The sequence below is a fragment of the Leopardus geoffroyi genome, chromosome B1, assembly GCF_018350155.1.
Source record: "Leopardus geoffroyi isolate Oge1 chromosome B1, O.geoffroyi_Oge1_pat1.0, whole genome shotgun sequence".
NCBI lineage: Eukaryota > Metazoa > Chordata > Mammalia > Carnivora > Felidae > Leopardus > Leopardus geoffroyi.
In genome coordinates, this window is record NC_059327.1 from 156,354,027 (window position 1) to 156,372,744 (window position 18,718).

General features: G+C 34.9%; 1 long non-coding RNA gene across 1 annotated transcript in view; it reads left to right on the plus strand.

The window, feature by feature from the left end:
- Window positions 1–18,718, plus strand: part of LOC123595938 — a 60,508-nt gene that overhangs the window by 20,769 nt on the left and 21,021 nt on the right. The gene's annotated exons all lie outside the window — the stretch shown is intronic.

An 18,718-nucleotide genomic window follows, 5' to 3' on the forward strand; every position in this document is an offset into this window, starting at 1 on the left:
TCCTTTCTCGACATTTTGGAGATTATTTAGGACTTTTGTTTTTATATTTTTCCTCTTTATGACCTTGTTATGTATACATTCTATGACTACTATTTTGAGAGTACCTTGGATATTATATTATGCCTTAGCTAATTTTAACTATTATGTGCAGTAGTATATTAAGCATGTTTTAGATAATGTGGGAACATTAGACCCTTGCTCTGCAAAGTATGGTCCACAGACCAACAATACTGGCATCACCTGGGTGCTTGTTAGAAATGCAGAATTCTTGGAGATCTGCCCCTGATCTACTGAATCAGAGAAGTTTTACAAGAATCTCAGATATAATTTATTGCACCTTAAATTCAAGAGGCATTGCCTTGGAAAACATTTAACTCCAACTACCCTTCCTTCTGCCCCTTTCTGTCACTGTGGCTATGTAATTTAATTCTAAAATACTTTAAAACCCCACAAATCATTACTATTATTTAAGTAGCAAATAGATTTACCCATGTATTTAGCTACATATTAGATTGAATCACATATTTATTCTTGGTTCTCTCCTGTTCTCTATTCCTCCTTCTTTATAGTCACATCTGGAATAACTTTCTATATACTACAACTCCTTCAATACTTCACTAGTGTGGAACAGCTGGTGTTTCACTTGAAAAGATAGTCACTAGGTATAAAATTCTAGTTAATGCTGCCCAAAGTACCTAGCACAATGTTTATACCATTATAGATACTCTATATATTTGGTGAATTGTTTAACAATACAATAACTTAATTGATTTTAACATACAACAGAGCAGTAGTATTTTTTTTTAGAAATAAAGTTTTGTGTTGAACATAATAAAGCAATAAATTCTCTTTTTCTTTCTGATTGTGGAAGTAATCTTTATAAAACCTCATATTGATTGCAAGAGTCTAAAGGTCTCTATGAAGATCACAGAAGTTAAAATATTTAATCAATTCAGAGTTTTACAAAATCAAATGATTATGTAAAAGTATCCTATGCAGAAGTATTTTAGTTAAGTCTAAAATACTACAGTACAATATGCTTAATTTTGTGATGGACTTACATTTAATTATGTTGATCATGAATAGCTCTGAGCAAAGCAAGATTGAAGTGTGTACAAGGAATTGTAGTTTCTCATGATATTATACACCTTAGTTGGAAAAAGTGATTGAACCCTGTAGCTATAGAAGTGTTGTTGAATAAGAATGCACTAAAACTTATTCAATTAATGCTGTGAATCTTACTGCAAATTAGAAAGAACATCTAGATTTGACAGTAGCTAGTTCGTTGTTGTTGTTTGTTTGTTTCAAGCATGTGTCATTCATATCATCTTGGTAACTTTTCTGTTTATAGTGACTACTCTCAGTGTTCAGCAAACAAAAAACCTTAACATGTTTTTGTTAAGTTATAACTTTTCTAATAGATTTCATTTTATATCCTTTATAATGGGAAGAAAGAGAAACTAGCAAATTAATACTTCTCCCTGAAGCTAATTTTTATTGCTATTTTTACTCTAAAGCACCCACAAATTAGCATGTTATTTATTTTTAACAAAAACATATTGAACATCTATTATGTTATAGGTAGTTAGAATTTTGGAAAATTATTTAATAATCTTAATTAACTGCCACCAATTTAGATTCTAATCTGCTTTGAGAAACAGCCAAGGAAAGATATTCTATATGCCATTCTAATGTTTGACTACTCTTATGAAAAGGAAATTCTTATCTACCTAAATTTTACATCATGTAATTTAACATCCTTTGGTATGAAAAGTATTTGAAGCTAATAAGAATACCAATGACTGAATCAACCAGCCCATTTATTTTCACATACATTTTTACAATTTTACCTGATGAATAAAGTAGTTTTCTTCAGAGCCATGTGGATCATTTGCATTGGTAATAGTTTTCAAATTCTTACTCCTAGTCAAGAACCACCCACTATACCACTGGTATCTGCCATCTCAAAGGAGCTACTGAGGATTTGGTCAGCTTCTGTAGATGGCATCTATTGGGCGACAATTTTCTTTTTGAGACATAACTGACATGTAATATTGTGTAAGTTTATGGTGCACATGTGGATTTGCCCCATTTACATATTTCAATATGATTACCACCAAAGTTTCTATGTATGACATCTTTTGAGTGATAGAAGATCTGCTTTTTTTCTCATCAAGCCACTATGTAGTACCAATATGTAGAAGTTCAACCTTTTTGGAATTATGTAATTACAGAATAAGGAAGCGTAAGTGCAAAGGTATTAGAATTGAAAACAAAAACAAACAATGAAGAAAAGTATGAGTAAATATTATCCTTTGGTTTTCTCTTATTTTGTTACAGTGTTTTAAATGTTTTCAATGTTTATTCTCTAATCATCATTACAAAATTGTGTTTAGCCCTCCTCAACTCTTTCTCATGTCAATTTACAAATCTCTTAATTTGATCCTATTTTAAATAGTGTCGATGAGAATTTTAAAAAGTCGTGGACTGATGTCTGTCTCCTTTTCCTAATTATTTGTCTTATTTATATTTAGTAATATCAACTTCCAGTTTTTAAAAATTTTTGTACCACCTATGTGCCAAGGACTTTATATGCATTTCTTAACAAAAAAAAAAACAAAACACCCAAAACCAAAACAAAGATAATATTTTATCCCTGATTTAAGGAGGAAAATCATCATCAAAGAAGTTGTGGTATTTGTTCACTAGGTAGCCATGAGAGCATGCTTCTTGACTCCAAAACACTGGAATTTACCTACATTATTTTTTTCCACTGCATCAAATTATTTTTCAAAATTTTCCAGTTTTACTGTGTGATACTGAAAGATAATTAACATATATCACTGTAAGTTTAAGGCAAACAGTATAATGATTTGATTTATATATATTGTGAAATGATTACTACAATAATTTAGCTAACATCGATCTTATATAAATACAAAGGTAAGAAAGAAGAAAAAAAAATAATACTCCTTGTGATGAGGACTCTTAAGACTTATTCTCTTAATAACTTTCCTGTATATCATACAGCAATGTTAATGGTAGTCATCATGTTGTATGTTGTATCACTAGTACTTATTTATCTTCTAAGTGCAAGTTTGTATTTTTTTGGTCACCTTCTTCTAGTTCTGCCTCTCTCCATGCTCCCCCAGACCCTGCTTCTGGTAATCACAGATCTCATCTCTTTTTCTATGAGTTTGGTTTTTGTTTGTTTAGATTTCACATATAAGTGAGATCATGCAGTATTTGTCTTTCTTTGACTTATTTCACTTAGTATAATGCCCTCAAGGTTCATCCCTGTCATCGCAAAGGACAGAATTGCCTCATTTTTTATTGCTGAATACTATTCCATACACACACACACACACACACATATATACATATATACATATATATACACACATATAGCACAACTATATATATATATAGCATAACTTCTTTATCCATTCATCCATCGAGAGATACATAGGTTGCTTTTGTATCTTGGGTGTTATAAATGATGCTGTTGTGAACATGGGGGTGCAGATATCTTTTTGCGTGTTTTTTCTTCTGAATATATTTTCAGTAGTGGAATTGTTAGATCATATGGTAATTCTATTTTTAATTTTCTAAGGATCCTTCATACTGTTTTCCATAGTGGCCATACCAATTTGCATTCCTATTCCTACCTATAGGGCCCAAGTATTCTTTTTTCTCCACATCCTCATCAGAATTTGTTATCTCCTTCCTTATTGATGATGAAAAGGGAGGAAAACATTTTTTTCCATGACATTCCTCAGACAAACACAAAGCATTTTAGATCACACACATTAGTCATTTGAGCATCCCTATCTTATTCTGATCAGTATTGTCAGAACAGGGTTTTGAAGGAAACATTTACTACAGGCCATTCCGATTTCAATATTAGTTACCAAAGACTGCCTTCTGGATACCGGCCATTTTATGATGGGAGAGAAATCAACAAACAGTGCACCATCTTTTATTCTAGACTATTAACATTACCAGTCCTGACAACATAGGAGTGACATCGTGGGAAATATTATTCTCTATTTCTGCAGAAAACACCACCAATGGAAGGAAATGACCCCTGAGATTAGCTTCCTTTCTCAGCCAACAGATAACTGGCAGTTTTCCAACTTTTATGATTTTTCTAAGACAAGTATATTTTCTATCTTCCTATGTAATAATGAGTATATCTTCAAGCCACCAAAAAATTAGGATCTCTTGTGTGAACCTAATATAAGAAAACTATTTGTTTTTTTGGAAAATATTTAACCAACAAATATCTTAGAATTCTAGCATTGGAACAGACCACAGAAAGGCCTCACTGTAAGGAGAAAGTGTTACATATCATTTTGTTTTTAATTTCAAAGGCGAAATAACATACCACATAATTTTAAACAATCTTTTTTAATTGTAATAATTTGTTTTTCTTGAGGTGTAATTAATATACACTATTACATTAGTTACAGGTATACAATATAATGATTTAACAGTTCTATATATTACTCAGTGCTCATAAAGATAAGTGTGCTGTTACCCCTTTATCTGTTTACCCCTCTCCCCATGCCACCCCTCTGGCAACCATCAATTTGTTCTCTGTATCTAGGAGTCTGTCTCTGTGTTTGCCCCTTTTGTTTCTTAAATTCCAAATGTGTATGAAATATTTTATTTTATTTTTTTAAATTGAAGTATAGTTGACACAATGTCACATTAGTTTTAGGTATAACATAGTGATTCAACACCTTTATGCCTTATGCTATGCTTAACTGCAATACAGCTACCATCTGTCCCTATATAACACTATTACAATACCATTGACTGTATTGCCTATGCTGTACCTTTTATCCCCATGATTTATTCATTTCATAACTAGCAGCCTGTATTGCTCATTCCCTTCACCTATTTTTCCCATTCCCTATGGCAACCTTCAGTTTATTCTCTGTATTTTGAATTCTCTGGTTTTTTTTTGTTTGCTTGTTTATTCATTTGTTTTTTACTTAGATACCACGTATAAATGAAATCACGTGGTAATTGTCTTTTCAGACTTATTTCACTTAGCATAATACGCTCTAGGTCCATCCATGTTCTTGCAAATGGCAAGATGCCATCCTTTTTATGGCAGAGTAATATTCCAGTGCTGTGTGTGTGTGTGTGTGTGTGTGTGTGTGTGTGCGTGCACATGTGTGTGTACCTCTTCTTATTTCTCCATTCATCTTTTGATGGACCCTTCGGTTGCTTCTATATCTTGGCTATTGTAAATAATGATGTAATAAACAGGGGGCATATATATTTTTTGAGGAAGCTCTCAGTTTTGCACCAGTGAATATGGTGTTAGCTGTGAATTTTTCATAGATGGCTTTTATTATGTTGAGGTATGTTTCCTCTAAACCCACTTCATTGAGAGATTTTACCATGAACAGATGTTGAATTTTGTCAAATGATTATTCTGCATTTTTGAGATGTTCATGATTTTTACCTTCCTTTTGCTGAAGTGGCACATCATATTGACCGATTTAAGAATATTGAACCACCTTTCATCCCTGAATAAATCTCACTTGATTTTAGTGAAGGATCCTTCTAACATATTGTTGAATTAAGTTTGCTAATATATTTTTTTGAGTATTTTTGCATCTGTGTTCATCAGGGATATTGGCCTCTAGTTTTCTTTTTTTATAGTATCTTAGGTTTGGTATTGGGATAATGCTAGCTTCATAAAATTTATTCAGAATCTTCACTTCCTTTTCTATTTTTTGGAATAGTTTCAGGAGAATTAAGTATTAACCCTTCTTTAAATGTTTTATAGATTCAACTGTGAATCCATCTGTTCCTACACTTTTGTTTTGGGGAATTTTTGATTACCAATTCAATTTCATTACTGACTGTTCTGTGCAGATTTTATATTTCTTCTTGATTCAGTTTTGGAAGATTGTGCATTTTTAGAAATTCTACCATTTCTACTACGTGTCCAGTTAGTTGGCATATAACTTTTTATAGTATTCTTTTATACATGATCCTTTACATTACTGTGGTGTCAGTTTTTACTTTTATTTAGTTTTTTATTTACTCGTGTCCTCATTTCTTTTTTCTTGATGAGTCTGGCTAAAGATTTATCAATTCTGCTTGTTTTTAGTTTCTATTTCATTTATTTCTGATCTGACATTTATTATTTCCTTCATTCTACTAACTTTAGGTTTTGTTTCTTCTTTTTGTAGTTCCTTTAGATATAATGTTATATTGTTTGAGATCTTGTTTCCTGAGGTAGGCTTGCATCACTATATATCTTTCTTCTAAGACTGCTTTTACTGCATCGCAAAATTGTGGATTATTGTTTTTCATGTTCACTTGTCTCCATGAATTTTTTAATTTATTTTTTTATTTCTTCATTGATCCATTCATCGGTTGTTCAGTAGCATGTTGTTTACCTTCTGCCTGTGTTTTTTTCCAGTTATTATTCTTTTTAATGTGATTGATTTCTGGTTTCATACTGTTATGGTCAGAAATGTTGGCTGATAGGATTTCAATCTTCTTAAATATATTGACACTTGTTTTGTGGCCTAACATGTGATCTATTCTGGGGAATGTTTCACATGCACTTGAAAAGAATGTTTATTCTCTTTTTTGTATGTAATGTTCTGTATATATTTGTAGAGTCAATGTGATCTAATATGTCAAAGCTACTGTTTACTTATTGATTTTTTTGGCTGGATGATCAATCCATTGATGTAACTTGGGTTTAAAGTCATCTAAGTATTGTTGTCAATTTCTCCCTTCATGTCTGTTAATATTTGTTTTATGACTTTAGGTGCTCCAATGTTCAGTGCATAGATATTTACAATTGTTATATCCTCTTTTTGGATTAACCCCTTTATCATTATGTGATGCCTTTGTCTATTGTAATAGTCCTTGATTTAAGACCTGTTTTTTTCTGATATAAGTATTGGTGTCCTGGCTTTTTTTTTTTTTTTTTTTTTTGCTTTCATTTGTATGGACTATGTTTTTGCATCCATTTACTTTCAGTCTGTATGTGTCTTTAGGTCTAAATTGTCTTTTGTAGGCAGCATATAGATGGATCTTGTTTTCGTAATCCATTACTCCACTCTAAGAGCTTTTCTTTCCCTCTTATAGAAGTCCATTTAATATTTCTTTTAAAATGAATTTAGTGGTGAAGTACTCCTTAAACTTTTGTTTGTCTGGGAAACTATTTATTTCTCTTTAAGTTATCTTATCAATTCCAAACCTGCCTGGATAGAGTATTTTTGGTTTTATTTATTTTTTTTCATTTCAGCTCCTTAAGTATATCATGCAACTCCCTTCTGGCCAGTAAAGGCTCTACTGAAAAATCAGCTGATAACCTTATGGAATTTCCCTTGTATGTGACTTTTTTTTGTTTGTTTCTCTATCACTGCTTTTAAATTTCTCTCTTTATCTTCTACTCTTTGACATTTATTTTTTTTGACATTTATTTATTTTTGAGAGAGCACAAGTGGGAGAGGGGTAGAGACAGGAGGAGATACAGAATCCAAAGCAGGCTCCAGGCTGTCAGCACAGAGCCTGATGAGGGGCTCGAACTCACAAACTGTGAGATCATGACCTGAGCCGAAGTCGGATACTTAACTGACTGAGCCACCCCGGCACCCCTACTCTTTGACATTTTAATTATTATGTGTCATGGTGTGGACCTCCTTGAGTTCAATTTGTTTTGAATTTTATGCTTACTGAACCTGGATGCCTGCTTCCTTCCCTACGTTAAGGAAGTTTTCAGTTAGTATTTCTTCAAATAGCTTCTTTCTCTATTTCTTCTTCTAATACCCTTATAATGTGAATGTTTGCTTGATTTTGTCCAAGAGAAACATTGTCCTATCATCTTTTTTTAAAATTTTTGTTTTCTTTTGTTCAGCTGGATGCTTTCCAATACATGGTCTTCCATACATGTCTGATCTGTTCTTCACTTCCTTATCTACTGTTGTTTCCCTCTAGTGTATTTAAATTTCAGTTATTGCATTCTTCAACTCTGATTGGTTCATTTTTATATTTTCTATCTCTTTGTTGAACTTCTCACTAAGTTCTATCACTCATCTCCAGCCCAGTGAGAAACATTATGATCAATATATTAAATTATTTATCAGACATATTGCTTATCGCCATTTCATTTGGTTCTTTTTCTGAGGTTTTGTCTTGTTCTTTTGTTTGAATATTTTTATATCCCCATTTTTCTGGACTTCCTGTGTTTGTTTCTATGTATTAAGTATAAAGCCTAATTCTCTTAAACTTGAAAGAATGTGCTCATGTATAGTCATCCCCAAGGTAGACTGTGTGTGTCTGATGACTATGGCTGGCTGGCTGAGGTACATCTTGCATGGGCTAGGGTCCTGTTGCACTTTGTACTGGGCTGCCCTAGTATTATCTAGAGCTGAATAAACATGGACCAGGGCAGTCCCAGGTCTCTGTGTAGAAGGTACCCCAGAAAGACTGGTGAAGCTGAAGTGGGTGCAAACTGGAGGGTCCCAGGGCTCTTTACACAGAGGGAAACATGGCAGGATAGCTAAACTAGATGCAGTCCTGGGTGTCCCAGGGTCCTCAGTGCAACTGGAGGTAAGGCTAGTGCAGGCCGGAGTGTCAGAGTGTATTCCATGCAGGGCACCCTGGTGGAGTGCCTGGAGCCATAGCAAGTGTAAGCCAGAAGGTCCCTGAGTGCTCTGCACTGGGGATGCCCTAAAAAGTCATGTAGAGCCCACATGTTTGGGTCTGAGGTGTTCTGGTGTGCTTTGTGTCTGTATCATCTTGGTAAGACAGCTGGAACTACAGTGAGAGCTGACAGGGTTATCCCAAAGTATGAAATGCTGGGAAAATCTTGGTGGGATGCCTGGAGTTGATGTGGGCTAGGCAGTTGGCCAGCTAGTATACAGGGACCTTGCTCCCATTTATACTGTCAAGGTGGAGCAGGAGTGGGATAGTAAACTGTGGTACTCACCAGTCCTTTTCACCTGGAAAGAATTCAAGTAGCTAGCTCTCTCCTCATTTGGCAGGGTTATGGGGTTAGTCCCTTTGTACTTTAGTTGCTCTTTTATTTTTTATTGTTTTTAAATTTTAATTTCAGAATAGTTAATATACAGTGTTATATTTGCTTCAGGTGTACAACATAGTGATTCAACAATTCTATACATTACTCAGTGCTCATTATGATAAGTGTCCTCCTCCTAATCCACTTCACCCCTCCCTCCACCAACCTCACCTCTAGTAACCATCAGTATATTCTCTATAGTTAAGAGTCTGTGTTTTGGTTGGTCTCTTTTTTTTCTTTCATTTTTTTCTTAAATTCCACATATGAATCAAGTCATATGGTAGTCTTTCTGTGACTTCCCTTACTATTATACACTCTAGATCAATCCACATTGTTGAAATGGTAAGATTTCATTATTTTTTATGGCTGAATAATATGCTACTATATGTATATATACAAATATATACATATATATATGTGTATATATACACACATATATACATATATGTGCACATATATACATATATACATATATATGTACACATATATATACCTATATACATATATATATATTAGGATATTATTCAGGCATAACAAATAATGAAATCTTACCATTTCAACAATATGGATGGATCTAGTGTGTATAATATACACATGTATATATACGTATCTCACATCTTCTTTATCCATTCATCTATTGATGGGCATGTGGGCTGCTTCCATAATCTGACTATTGTAAATAATGCTACAATAAACATAGGGCTGCATATATCCCTTAGAATTAGTGTTTTCATATTATTTCAGTAAATACCCAGTAATATATTATTGCATCACATGATAGTTCTATTTTTAATTTTTTGAGGAATCTCTATACTGTTTTGCACAATGGCTGCACCAGTTTGAATTCCAACCAACAGTACAGAAAGATAACTTTTGTCCACATGCTTGCCAACACTTATTTCTTGTGTTTTTGATTTCAGTCATTCTGACATGTGTGAGGCAATATCTCATTGTGGTTTTGATTTTCATTTCCATGATGATTAGTAATATTGAGCACCTTCTCATAGGTCTGTTGGCCATCTGTATGTCTTCTTTAGAGATGTGTCTATTCATGTCTTCTGCCTATTGTTAACTGGATTATTCTTTTGATGTTGAGTTGTGAAAATTCTTAATATATTTTGCATTCTAATCCTTTATCAGATGTGTTATTTGCAAATATGTTCTCCCATTCAGTAGGTTTTCTTTTAGTTTGGGGGATTGTTTGCTTTTCTGTGAAGAAGCTTTTTATTTTGATGGAGTCCCAGTAGTTCATTTTGACTTTTGTTTCTCTTGCCTCAGAAGACATATCTAGAAAAATGTTGCTGTGGCTAATGTCAGAGAAATTACTGCTTGTGTTGTTTTCTAGGACTCTTATGGTTTCAGGTCTCACATTTAGGTCCTTAATCGATTTTGAGTTTATTTTTGTGTATGATGAAAGAAAGTGGACCAGTTCCATTCTTTTCCATGTAGGTGTCCAGTTTTCCTTAACACCATTGGAAAATACATTTTTCCATTGTATATTCTTGCCTCTTTTGTCAAAGAATTAATTGCCTTAATAAATGTGGGTTTATTTCTGAGCTCTCTATTCTGTTTTATGTGCCTATTTTTGTGCAAGTGCCATAACATTTTTATTACTACAGCTTTGTAGTATAACTTTAAATCTGGTTTTGTGATACCTCCAGTTTTTTTTTTTTTATTTCTTTTTCAACATTGCTTTGGCTATTTGGGGTCTTTTGTGGTTCCATGCAAATTTTAGGATTGTTTCTTCGAGCTCTGTGAACAATGCTGTTCATATTTTGCTGGGATTACATTAAATTTGTATATGGATTTGGGTAGTATGGCTATTTTAACAATATTAATTATTCCAGCCTATAAGCATGGAATAGCTTTCCATTTGTTTGTGTTGTCTTTAATTTCCTTCATCAGTGTTTTATAGTTTTCAGAGTACAGGTCTTTTACCTCCTTGGTTAAGTTTATTTGTAGATATTTGATTCTTTTTGGTGCAATATTAAATGGGATTATTTTCTTAATTTCTCTTTCTGCTACTTAATTACTAGTATATGGAAATCCAACCAACTTCTGTGTATTAATTTTTTATCCTACAACTTTACTGAATTTGTGCATTATATTATTTGGTGGAGTCTTTAGGGTTTTTTATATACAGTATCATGTTATTTTGCAAATAGTAAAAATTTTACTTCTTCCTTACCAATTTGTATGCCTTTTAGATTTTTTTCATGTCTTATTGCTGTGTCTAGGACTTTCAGTACTATGTTGAATAAAATTGGTGAGAGCAGACATCCTTGTCCTGCTCCTTATCTTAGGGGAAAAGTTCTCAGTTTTTCACCATTGATGTTAGCTGCGAGTTATTCATAGATGGCCTTTATTATATTGAGGTATGTTTCTGCCATCTATACATATGATAATAGTGTTTTTATCCTTTCTCTTGTTGATATTATATATCAAATCGATTTGTAAATATTGAACCAAACTTGCATCCCAGGAATAAATCCCACTTGATTGTGGTAATTTTTTAAAATATATTGTTGGATTCAGTTTGCTAATATTTTGTTGAGGATTTTGCATCTATGTTCAGAGATATTGGCCTATACTTCTCTTTTTTGTAGTGTCTTTATCTGGTTTTGGTATGAACGTAATGCTGGCCTCATAGAATGAATTTGGAAGTTTTCCTTCCTCTTCTATGTCTGGAATAGTTTGAGAAGAGTAAGTATTAACTCTTCTTTAAATGTCTAGTAGAATTCCCCTGTGAAGCTAATTGTTTCTGAATTCTGTTTGTTTGGAATGTTTGGATCTAGTACTGATTCAATTTCATTATTATTAAATGATCTGTTCAAATTTTTTATTTCTTCCTGATTCAGTTTTGAGAGGTTATACGTTTTTAGGAATTTATCCATTTCTTGTAGGTTGTCCAATTTATGGGCATTTAATTTTTATTTATATCTTTTTAAAATTTTTATCCTTTTGGGGAGCCTGGGTGGCTCAGTCAGTTAAACGTCCAACTTCAGCTCAGGTCATGATCTCACAGTCCGTGAGTTCGAGCCCTGCGTTGGGCTCTGTGCTGACAGCTCAGAGCCTGGAGCCTGTTTCGGATTCTGTCTCTCTCTCTCTCTCTGACCCTCCCCCATTCATGCTCTGTCTCTCTCTGTCTCAAAAATAAATAAACATTTTTAAAAAATAAATAAAAAAATAAAATTTTTATCCTTTTATATTCTCATCCTTTGTATTTCTGTGGTGTTGGTTGTTATTTTTTCTCTTTCATTTCTAATTTGGTTTGACATATCACCCTCTTTTTTTTTTTTTCTTTATGATGAGTCTGGTTAAAGTTGTATCAATTTTTTTTTTATCTTTTATAGAACCAGGTCCTGGTTTCACTGATCTATTTTTTTAATTTAATTTTTATTTTATTTCTGTTCTAATCTTCCCTTTGCTGGCTTAGACTTTGTTTGTTGTTCTTTTTCTGACTCCTTTACGTGTATGGTTATGTTGTTTTTTTGAGATTTTTCTTGCTTTTTGAGGTAGGCCTATTTTGCCAGAAATATCCCTCTAAAGTAGCTTTTGCTGCGTCTCAAAGGTTTTGCACCACTGTGATTTCAATCTCATTTGTCTCCCTATATAATTTTTTTTCCCTTTGATTTCTGGCTGACCCATTCATTGTTTAGTAGCATATTAATCAACCTCCATGTATTTGTGTTCTTTCTAGATAGTTTCTTTTTTTTTTAAATGTTTATATATGAGAGAGAGAGAGAGAGAGAGAGAACAGGGGAGGGGCAGAGAGAGAGGGAACACAGACCTCAAAGTGGGTTCCAGAATCTGTGCTGATAGTGCAGAGCCTGATATGGGGCTCAAACTCAGAAACCATGAGATCATGACCTCAACCAACTGAGCCACCCAGGCGCCCCTGATAGTCTCTTGTTTTTGATTTCTAATATCATAGCATTCATTTGTGGTCAGGAAAGATGCATGATATGATTTAAATCTTTGTGATTTGTTGAAATTTGTTTTGTGGCCTGATATTCCATGTACACTTGAAAGAAATGTATATTCTGATGTCTTAGTATGGAATGTTCTGAATACATCTGTTATCTGGTCAAATGTGTCATTCAAAATCAATGTTTCCTTGTTGATTTTCTGTTTGTATTGATGTAAGTGGGGTGTTAATATCTCCTACTATTATCATATTACTATCAATTAGTTCCTTTATATTATTAGCTGCTTTTTGTATTTGGGTCCTCCTATATTGGGTTTATAATTATTTACATTTATTATGTATTCTTGTTGGATTGTTCCCTTTATGATTACAGTGTTCTTCTTTGTCTCTTGTTTTGGTCTTTGTTTTAAAGTCTATTTTGTCTGATGTAAGTATTGGTAGCCCAGCTTTAATTTCCATTCCATTCCATTTGTTCTTTTCTTTTCTTTTCTTTTCTTTCTTTCTTTATTCTTTCTTCTCTTTCTCTTTCTTATTTTTCTTCTTTCTCTCTTTCTTTCTTTCTTCCTTTCTTTTCTATATTTGACACCTTCTTCCTTTAGCCTGGAAAGTATCTGAGGTGAATTTTCTTAAAACAATCACAGGAGCCATTATCTGGAAACACTGAAATACCAACTTTTTAACCACTAAAACACCTAGTCAGAACTAAATCTAAAAATTAATTATTCATAATTAAAATGTTTTTCAAAATATATGTAAAATTGGGCTACCAACACGTTTATATAATAATATTCCCTTCCTTTTTCATGATGAATACTTTTCCATCCCTTCACTTGCCATCTGCGTGTGTCTTTAGGTCTGAAACCAGTCTCTTCTAGTCAGCGTATAGTTGGGTCTTGCTTTTTATATTTTTAAATGTTTATTTTTGAGAGAGAGAGCATAAAGGGGAGGGACAGAGGATCTGAAGCAGGCTCTGCGCTGACAGCAACAAGCCTAATGTGGGGCCTAAACCCACGAACCATGAGATCATGACCTCAGCTGAAGTCAGACGCTCAACTGATTGAGCCACCCAGGTATCCCAGATAGGTCTTGCTTTTTAATCCATGCTATTACCATATGTTTTTTATTGGGGCATTAAGTCCATTTACATACAAAGTAATTGTTGGGAGGTATGTACTTCTTGCCATTTTGTTACTTATTTTATGATTGTTTTTGTAGTTCTCTCTTCCTTTCTTCTCTTGTTCTCTAACAGTTTGCTAACGTTCTTTAGTGATATAGCAAAACGTTGTTTTGCAAGCATAATTTGTTCAGGAAACATGCTTGTGATCCACAGCACTCGTATATCAACGCAAATTTCAAGAACCATCGACTCAATTTTGATCATGTGACATTTGGCATCGTGTACTACTTATATTGCAAGACATCACTTGTTTATCAAGTTAAAATTTATTAGAAATGTTTGCTCATCTTGCAGAACACTCACAGAACAAGTTACTCGCAATCCAAGGTTTTACTGTACTTAACATCCCTTGCTCTTCATTTTTTGCATATCTGTTACTGTTTTTTTTAATTTGTATTTACTATTAGTTTGTATGTAACATGTTATGCATATTAAAGTCTATATTAAGTTGATGGTCAGTTAAGTTTGAACCTGTTCTTTCCTCTTCTCAGTCCTGGATTTTAGGAATAGGCTGTTATATTTTATATCCTTTTATTTTGTGAATACCTTGATTGATTTTTATAGATATACTTAATTTTATTTCCTCTGTGCTTCATACTTTTCTCACTCTGGCTTGTGGTCTTTCCTTTCCACTCAGACTCAGAGTCCCTTTTAACATCTCTTGTAAGGATGGGTTGGTGGTGATGAATTTCTTTAACTTTTTCTTTGTTTTGTTTTTATTTTTGTTTGTCTGGGAAACTCTTTATCTCTCATTCTATTCTGAATGGTAGCCTTGCTGGATAGAGTATTTTTGGCTGTTTTGTTGTTGTTGTTGTTGTTGTTTTTTCTTTCAGCACTTTGAATATATCATGCCACTCCCTCTGGCCTGAAAAGTTTTTGCTGAAAAAATCTGCTGATATATTTATGGGGTTTCTCTTGTATGCAACTGTTCTCTTTTCTGTTGCTACTTCTACAATTCTGTCTATACCACTACTTTTTGTCATTTTGATCACTATGTGTGTTGGTGTGGATCTCCTTGGGTTCATTTTTTAAGAGCTTTGTGCCTTCTGGATCTGAATTTCTGTTTCTTCCCTAGATTTGGGAAGTTTCCAGCTATTTCTTCAAATAAATTTTCTGCTCCACTTTCTGTCTCTTCTCCTTCTGTGACTCCTATAATGCAAATGTTGTTATACTTGAGGTTGTCACTGAATTGCCTGCATCTATTTTCACTTTTTATTTTTTCTGTCTCCTGTTCAGCTTAATTGCTTTCCATTACTCTGTGTTTCAGGTTGTTGATCCATTCTTCTAGTTTCTGTAGTCTACTATTTGTTCCACGTGGTGTATTTTTAATTTCAGCTGAGTTTTTCAACTCTACTAGGCTCTTTTTTTTATGATTTCTATATTTGTTAAGGGTCTCACTAATATCCTCCACTCTTTTCTTAAGTCCATTGAGTATCTTTATAATACTTTATAATACTTTAAATTCTCTATCAGGAATATTACTTATCTTCCTTTCATTTAGCTCTCTTGCTGTGATTTTGTCCTGTTCTTTCATTTAGGACATCTTACTCTGTCTCCTTGTTTTGTCTAATTCTATTTCTGTTTCTGTATATTAGGAAAGGCAGCTACATGCCTTGCTGTTGAAAGTAGTGGCCTTATGAAGAGGTCCTTTATTGCCCTGAAGTGCAATGTCCCTTCTTCATCAGAACCTGTCACTTCAGAGGGGTATCCTAACTGTTGTGGCTGAGCCACCTTAAAAAATTGTTTTTTTACATTTATTTATTTTTGAGAGATAGAGGGAGACAAAGTGAGAGTAGAGGTAGGGAAGAGAGAAAGGGAGACACAGAATCTGAAGTAGGCTCCAGGCTCTGAGCTGTCATTACAGAGCCTGACACGGGGCTCGAACCCACAGACTGTGAGATCATGACCTGAGCTGAAGTCGGACACTTAACCGACTGAGCCACCCAGGCGCCCCATGGCTGAGCCACCTGTTGTCTTCAATCCAATCATCTGCAGTGGCTCTCTTTGCCTGCTGTGGACAGGGTTTGCTCCCTGTGTTGTTAGCGGGCCAGTCTGGGGATGTCTTGGGTTTGAGTTCAGTCAGACTAGGTATTTGCGAGGGGTGCAGTAGTACTAAACTACAAGTAGTACTAAACAACATGACTTACGCTGTGTTGTACCCTAAGAAGCTGCTATTGGTGGATGGGGACTTCAGTCAGACCAGATGTCTGTCCCTAGCCGACTGGTTGCACTTCAGTGGGACTGCTGTGTGTGATTAACTTCCCCTCCCTGAAAGGAGTAGTCACTTTGGAGGGGTGCTGTCTGGGACAGTTGCACACTGCCAGCCCTTTGGATGGGCTCTGGCCAAGAGCATATTGGAGAAGGCAGGTCCACAGGACAATGTGGGAGTGAGTGCAGTGCTAGCAAGTTAGGTAAGGAGTGTGGCATTGCACTGGTTTCCGCTTATGGCCATGTGTCTGTGCTGGGGATTGGGGAGGCAATGGTGCCCCCTAGCTTTTTTGTTCTCGGAGAAGTCTCCCAAGATCTCTGCCCCTGCAGCATATTCTCTGATATTAGTAAATAAATCTTTCCACATAATCCAGGTATTTTTCAAACAGCTGCTTCTATGTTGTATCTCTACGGGGATATTGGTTGTGCTAGGGGCAGGGGCTCAGTTTCCTCTCACCTTGGTTCCCCCAGAGCTGAGCATGTTGATTTTTTTTTTTTAACATTTATTTATTTTTGGGACAGAGAGAGACAGAGCATGAACGGGGGAGGGGCAGAGAGAGAGGGAGACACAGAATCGGAAGCAGGCTCCAGGCTCTGAGCCATCAGCCCAGAGCCTGACGCGGGGCTCGAACTCACGGACCGCGAGATGGTGACCTGGCTGAAGTCGGACGCTCAACCGACTGCACCACCCAGGCGCCCCGCATGTTGATTTTTAAAGTTTCAAGTGTTAAGCCCCACTGATTGTAAGAATTTGTGAAATTATGCCCCTCTCATTTTCCAGGCCATTCGTTATGGGGGCCCTTCTTCATCATGGGAGCTCCCTGGTATGAGGGTCAGTTTCTTTCACCTCTCCACACCTTTGATGTTCCTGCCTCCTGGGGTAGTCCTCTAGGTCCATTTGGCTCCTGATCTTCTCTCCCCTTCCCTGCCCTCTTCAATACAGCCTCTTCTCTACATTTAGCTGTGGAGAGTCTGTCTTTCCAGTCTTCAGGTTGGTTTTTAGGTTATTTACACTGATGTGGGTGTTATCTGGTTGTATCTGTGGGATAAAGTGAACTTAGGGTCGTCCTACTCCACCATCTTCCCTGGAAGTCTATCTGGTGGCTGTTTTAAACTTCAGCTTTTTTTTTTTTTATGTGCCCCAGTGCTCTTAGGGCTGACTTGAGTTAGGGGCTTGGAACTCAATGCAGAGGCAGGAGAGGTATGGTGCCCAGACTCTGCCCCCATCTGAACTATCAAGGTGGCGGCAGAATATAAACTGTGGCACTTGCCAGCCGCTGCGACGCAGAGAAAGTTACCACAGTTCCCCAACTGTTTGGTAGGTTGCTAAACATGGTTCCTTTTTATTCAACTTGGCCTTTTACACTGTGGCTTTTTTTTTTTTTTCCTGTAATTCAGGGCAATGAGTCTGCTCACAGTCTCTCAGTGCTATCCCTCCCCACTGCAGTGCAGCATCGGTGACAGCGGTTTCCTTTAGTACTGTATCTCTATCCCTCTTGCTATTTTCTTTGGGGTCTGTGTTTTGTTGGGCAAAAGATGCCGTTTCTTCAGCTCTTAGTTCTTCTTCAGGAGGAATATTTCTGTACATCACTCTTTTGGACATAACCCCCCACTGCATCATATTTTAGAGGAGGAAATTGGTCAAACAGAATCAATTAAAATTGTTATAGTAACATCGTAGAAGATAATTGGACTCAAGATGGAAAGTTGGGTGTATTCTTTACTTTGAAACTTGAAGTTTGGTAGCAAATTATAAGGACTCTTCTTTTAGGATTTATAAAATCTTTTTTTAGAAATAATGTAGAAGTGTATCCTTTGCATTTACTACTGAATTTAAACAATAAACTTCTATTTTGGAAAAATATATGTCTAAGAAATGCTGATATAAACAAAAGTAGACTGGATTGTATTTTTCATACAATCTGGCAAAATTTTCATACGAAAAATAAAGATGATTTATAAAGCCATTGGATGGCATCATATCTAAGAAAGATTTATGTTTTATACTTACTCATAAATGAATCTTTTTATTAAAATCTTTGCTCTTTAGTTTTGATTTGTTTTTAGTTGTATACTTTGGTTACAGAAGATTAAGACACCTTATTTACATTTTTATGGGTCACTCTGTGAGATGAATGCACATATTTTAATTACTCAATTTTCTGCATTAGATTTCCAATATAATCATTAATTATAATTTGAAATTATAAACAATGATATAAAGGATGAATGAATAAGGACAATTATAGTTTGCAGACAATATATTCAACATTAAATGTTATATTATTTTGAATTGTATTATACTTCCAGCCTGTACAGAAGACCTATCTGTGGTTATCAA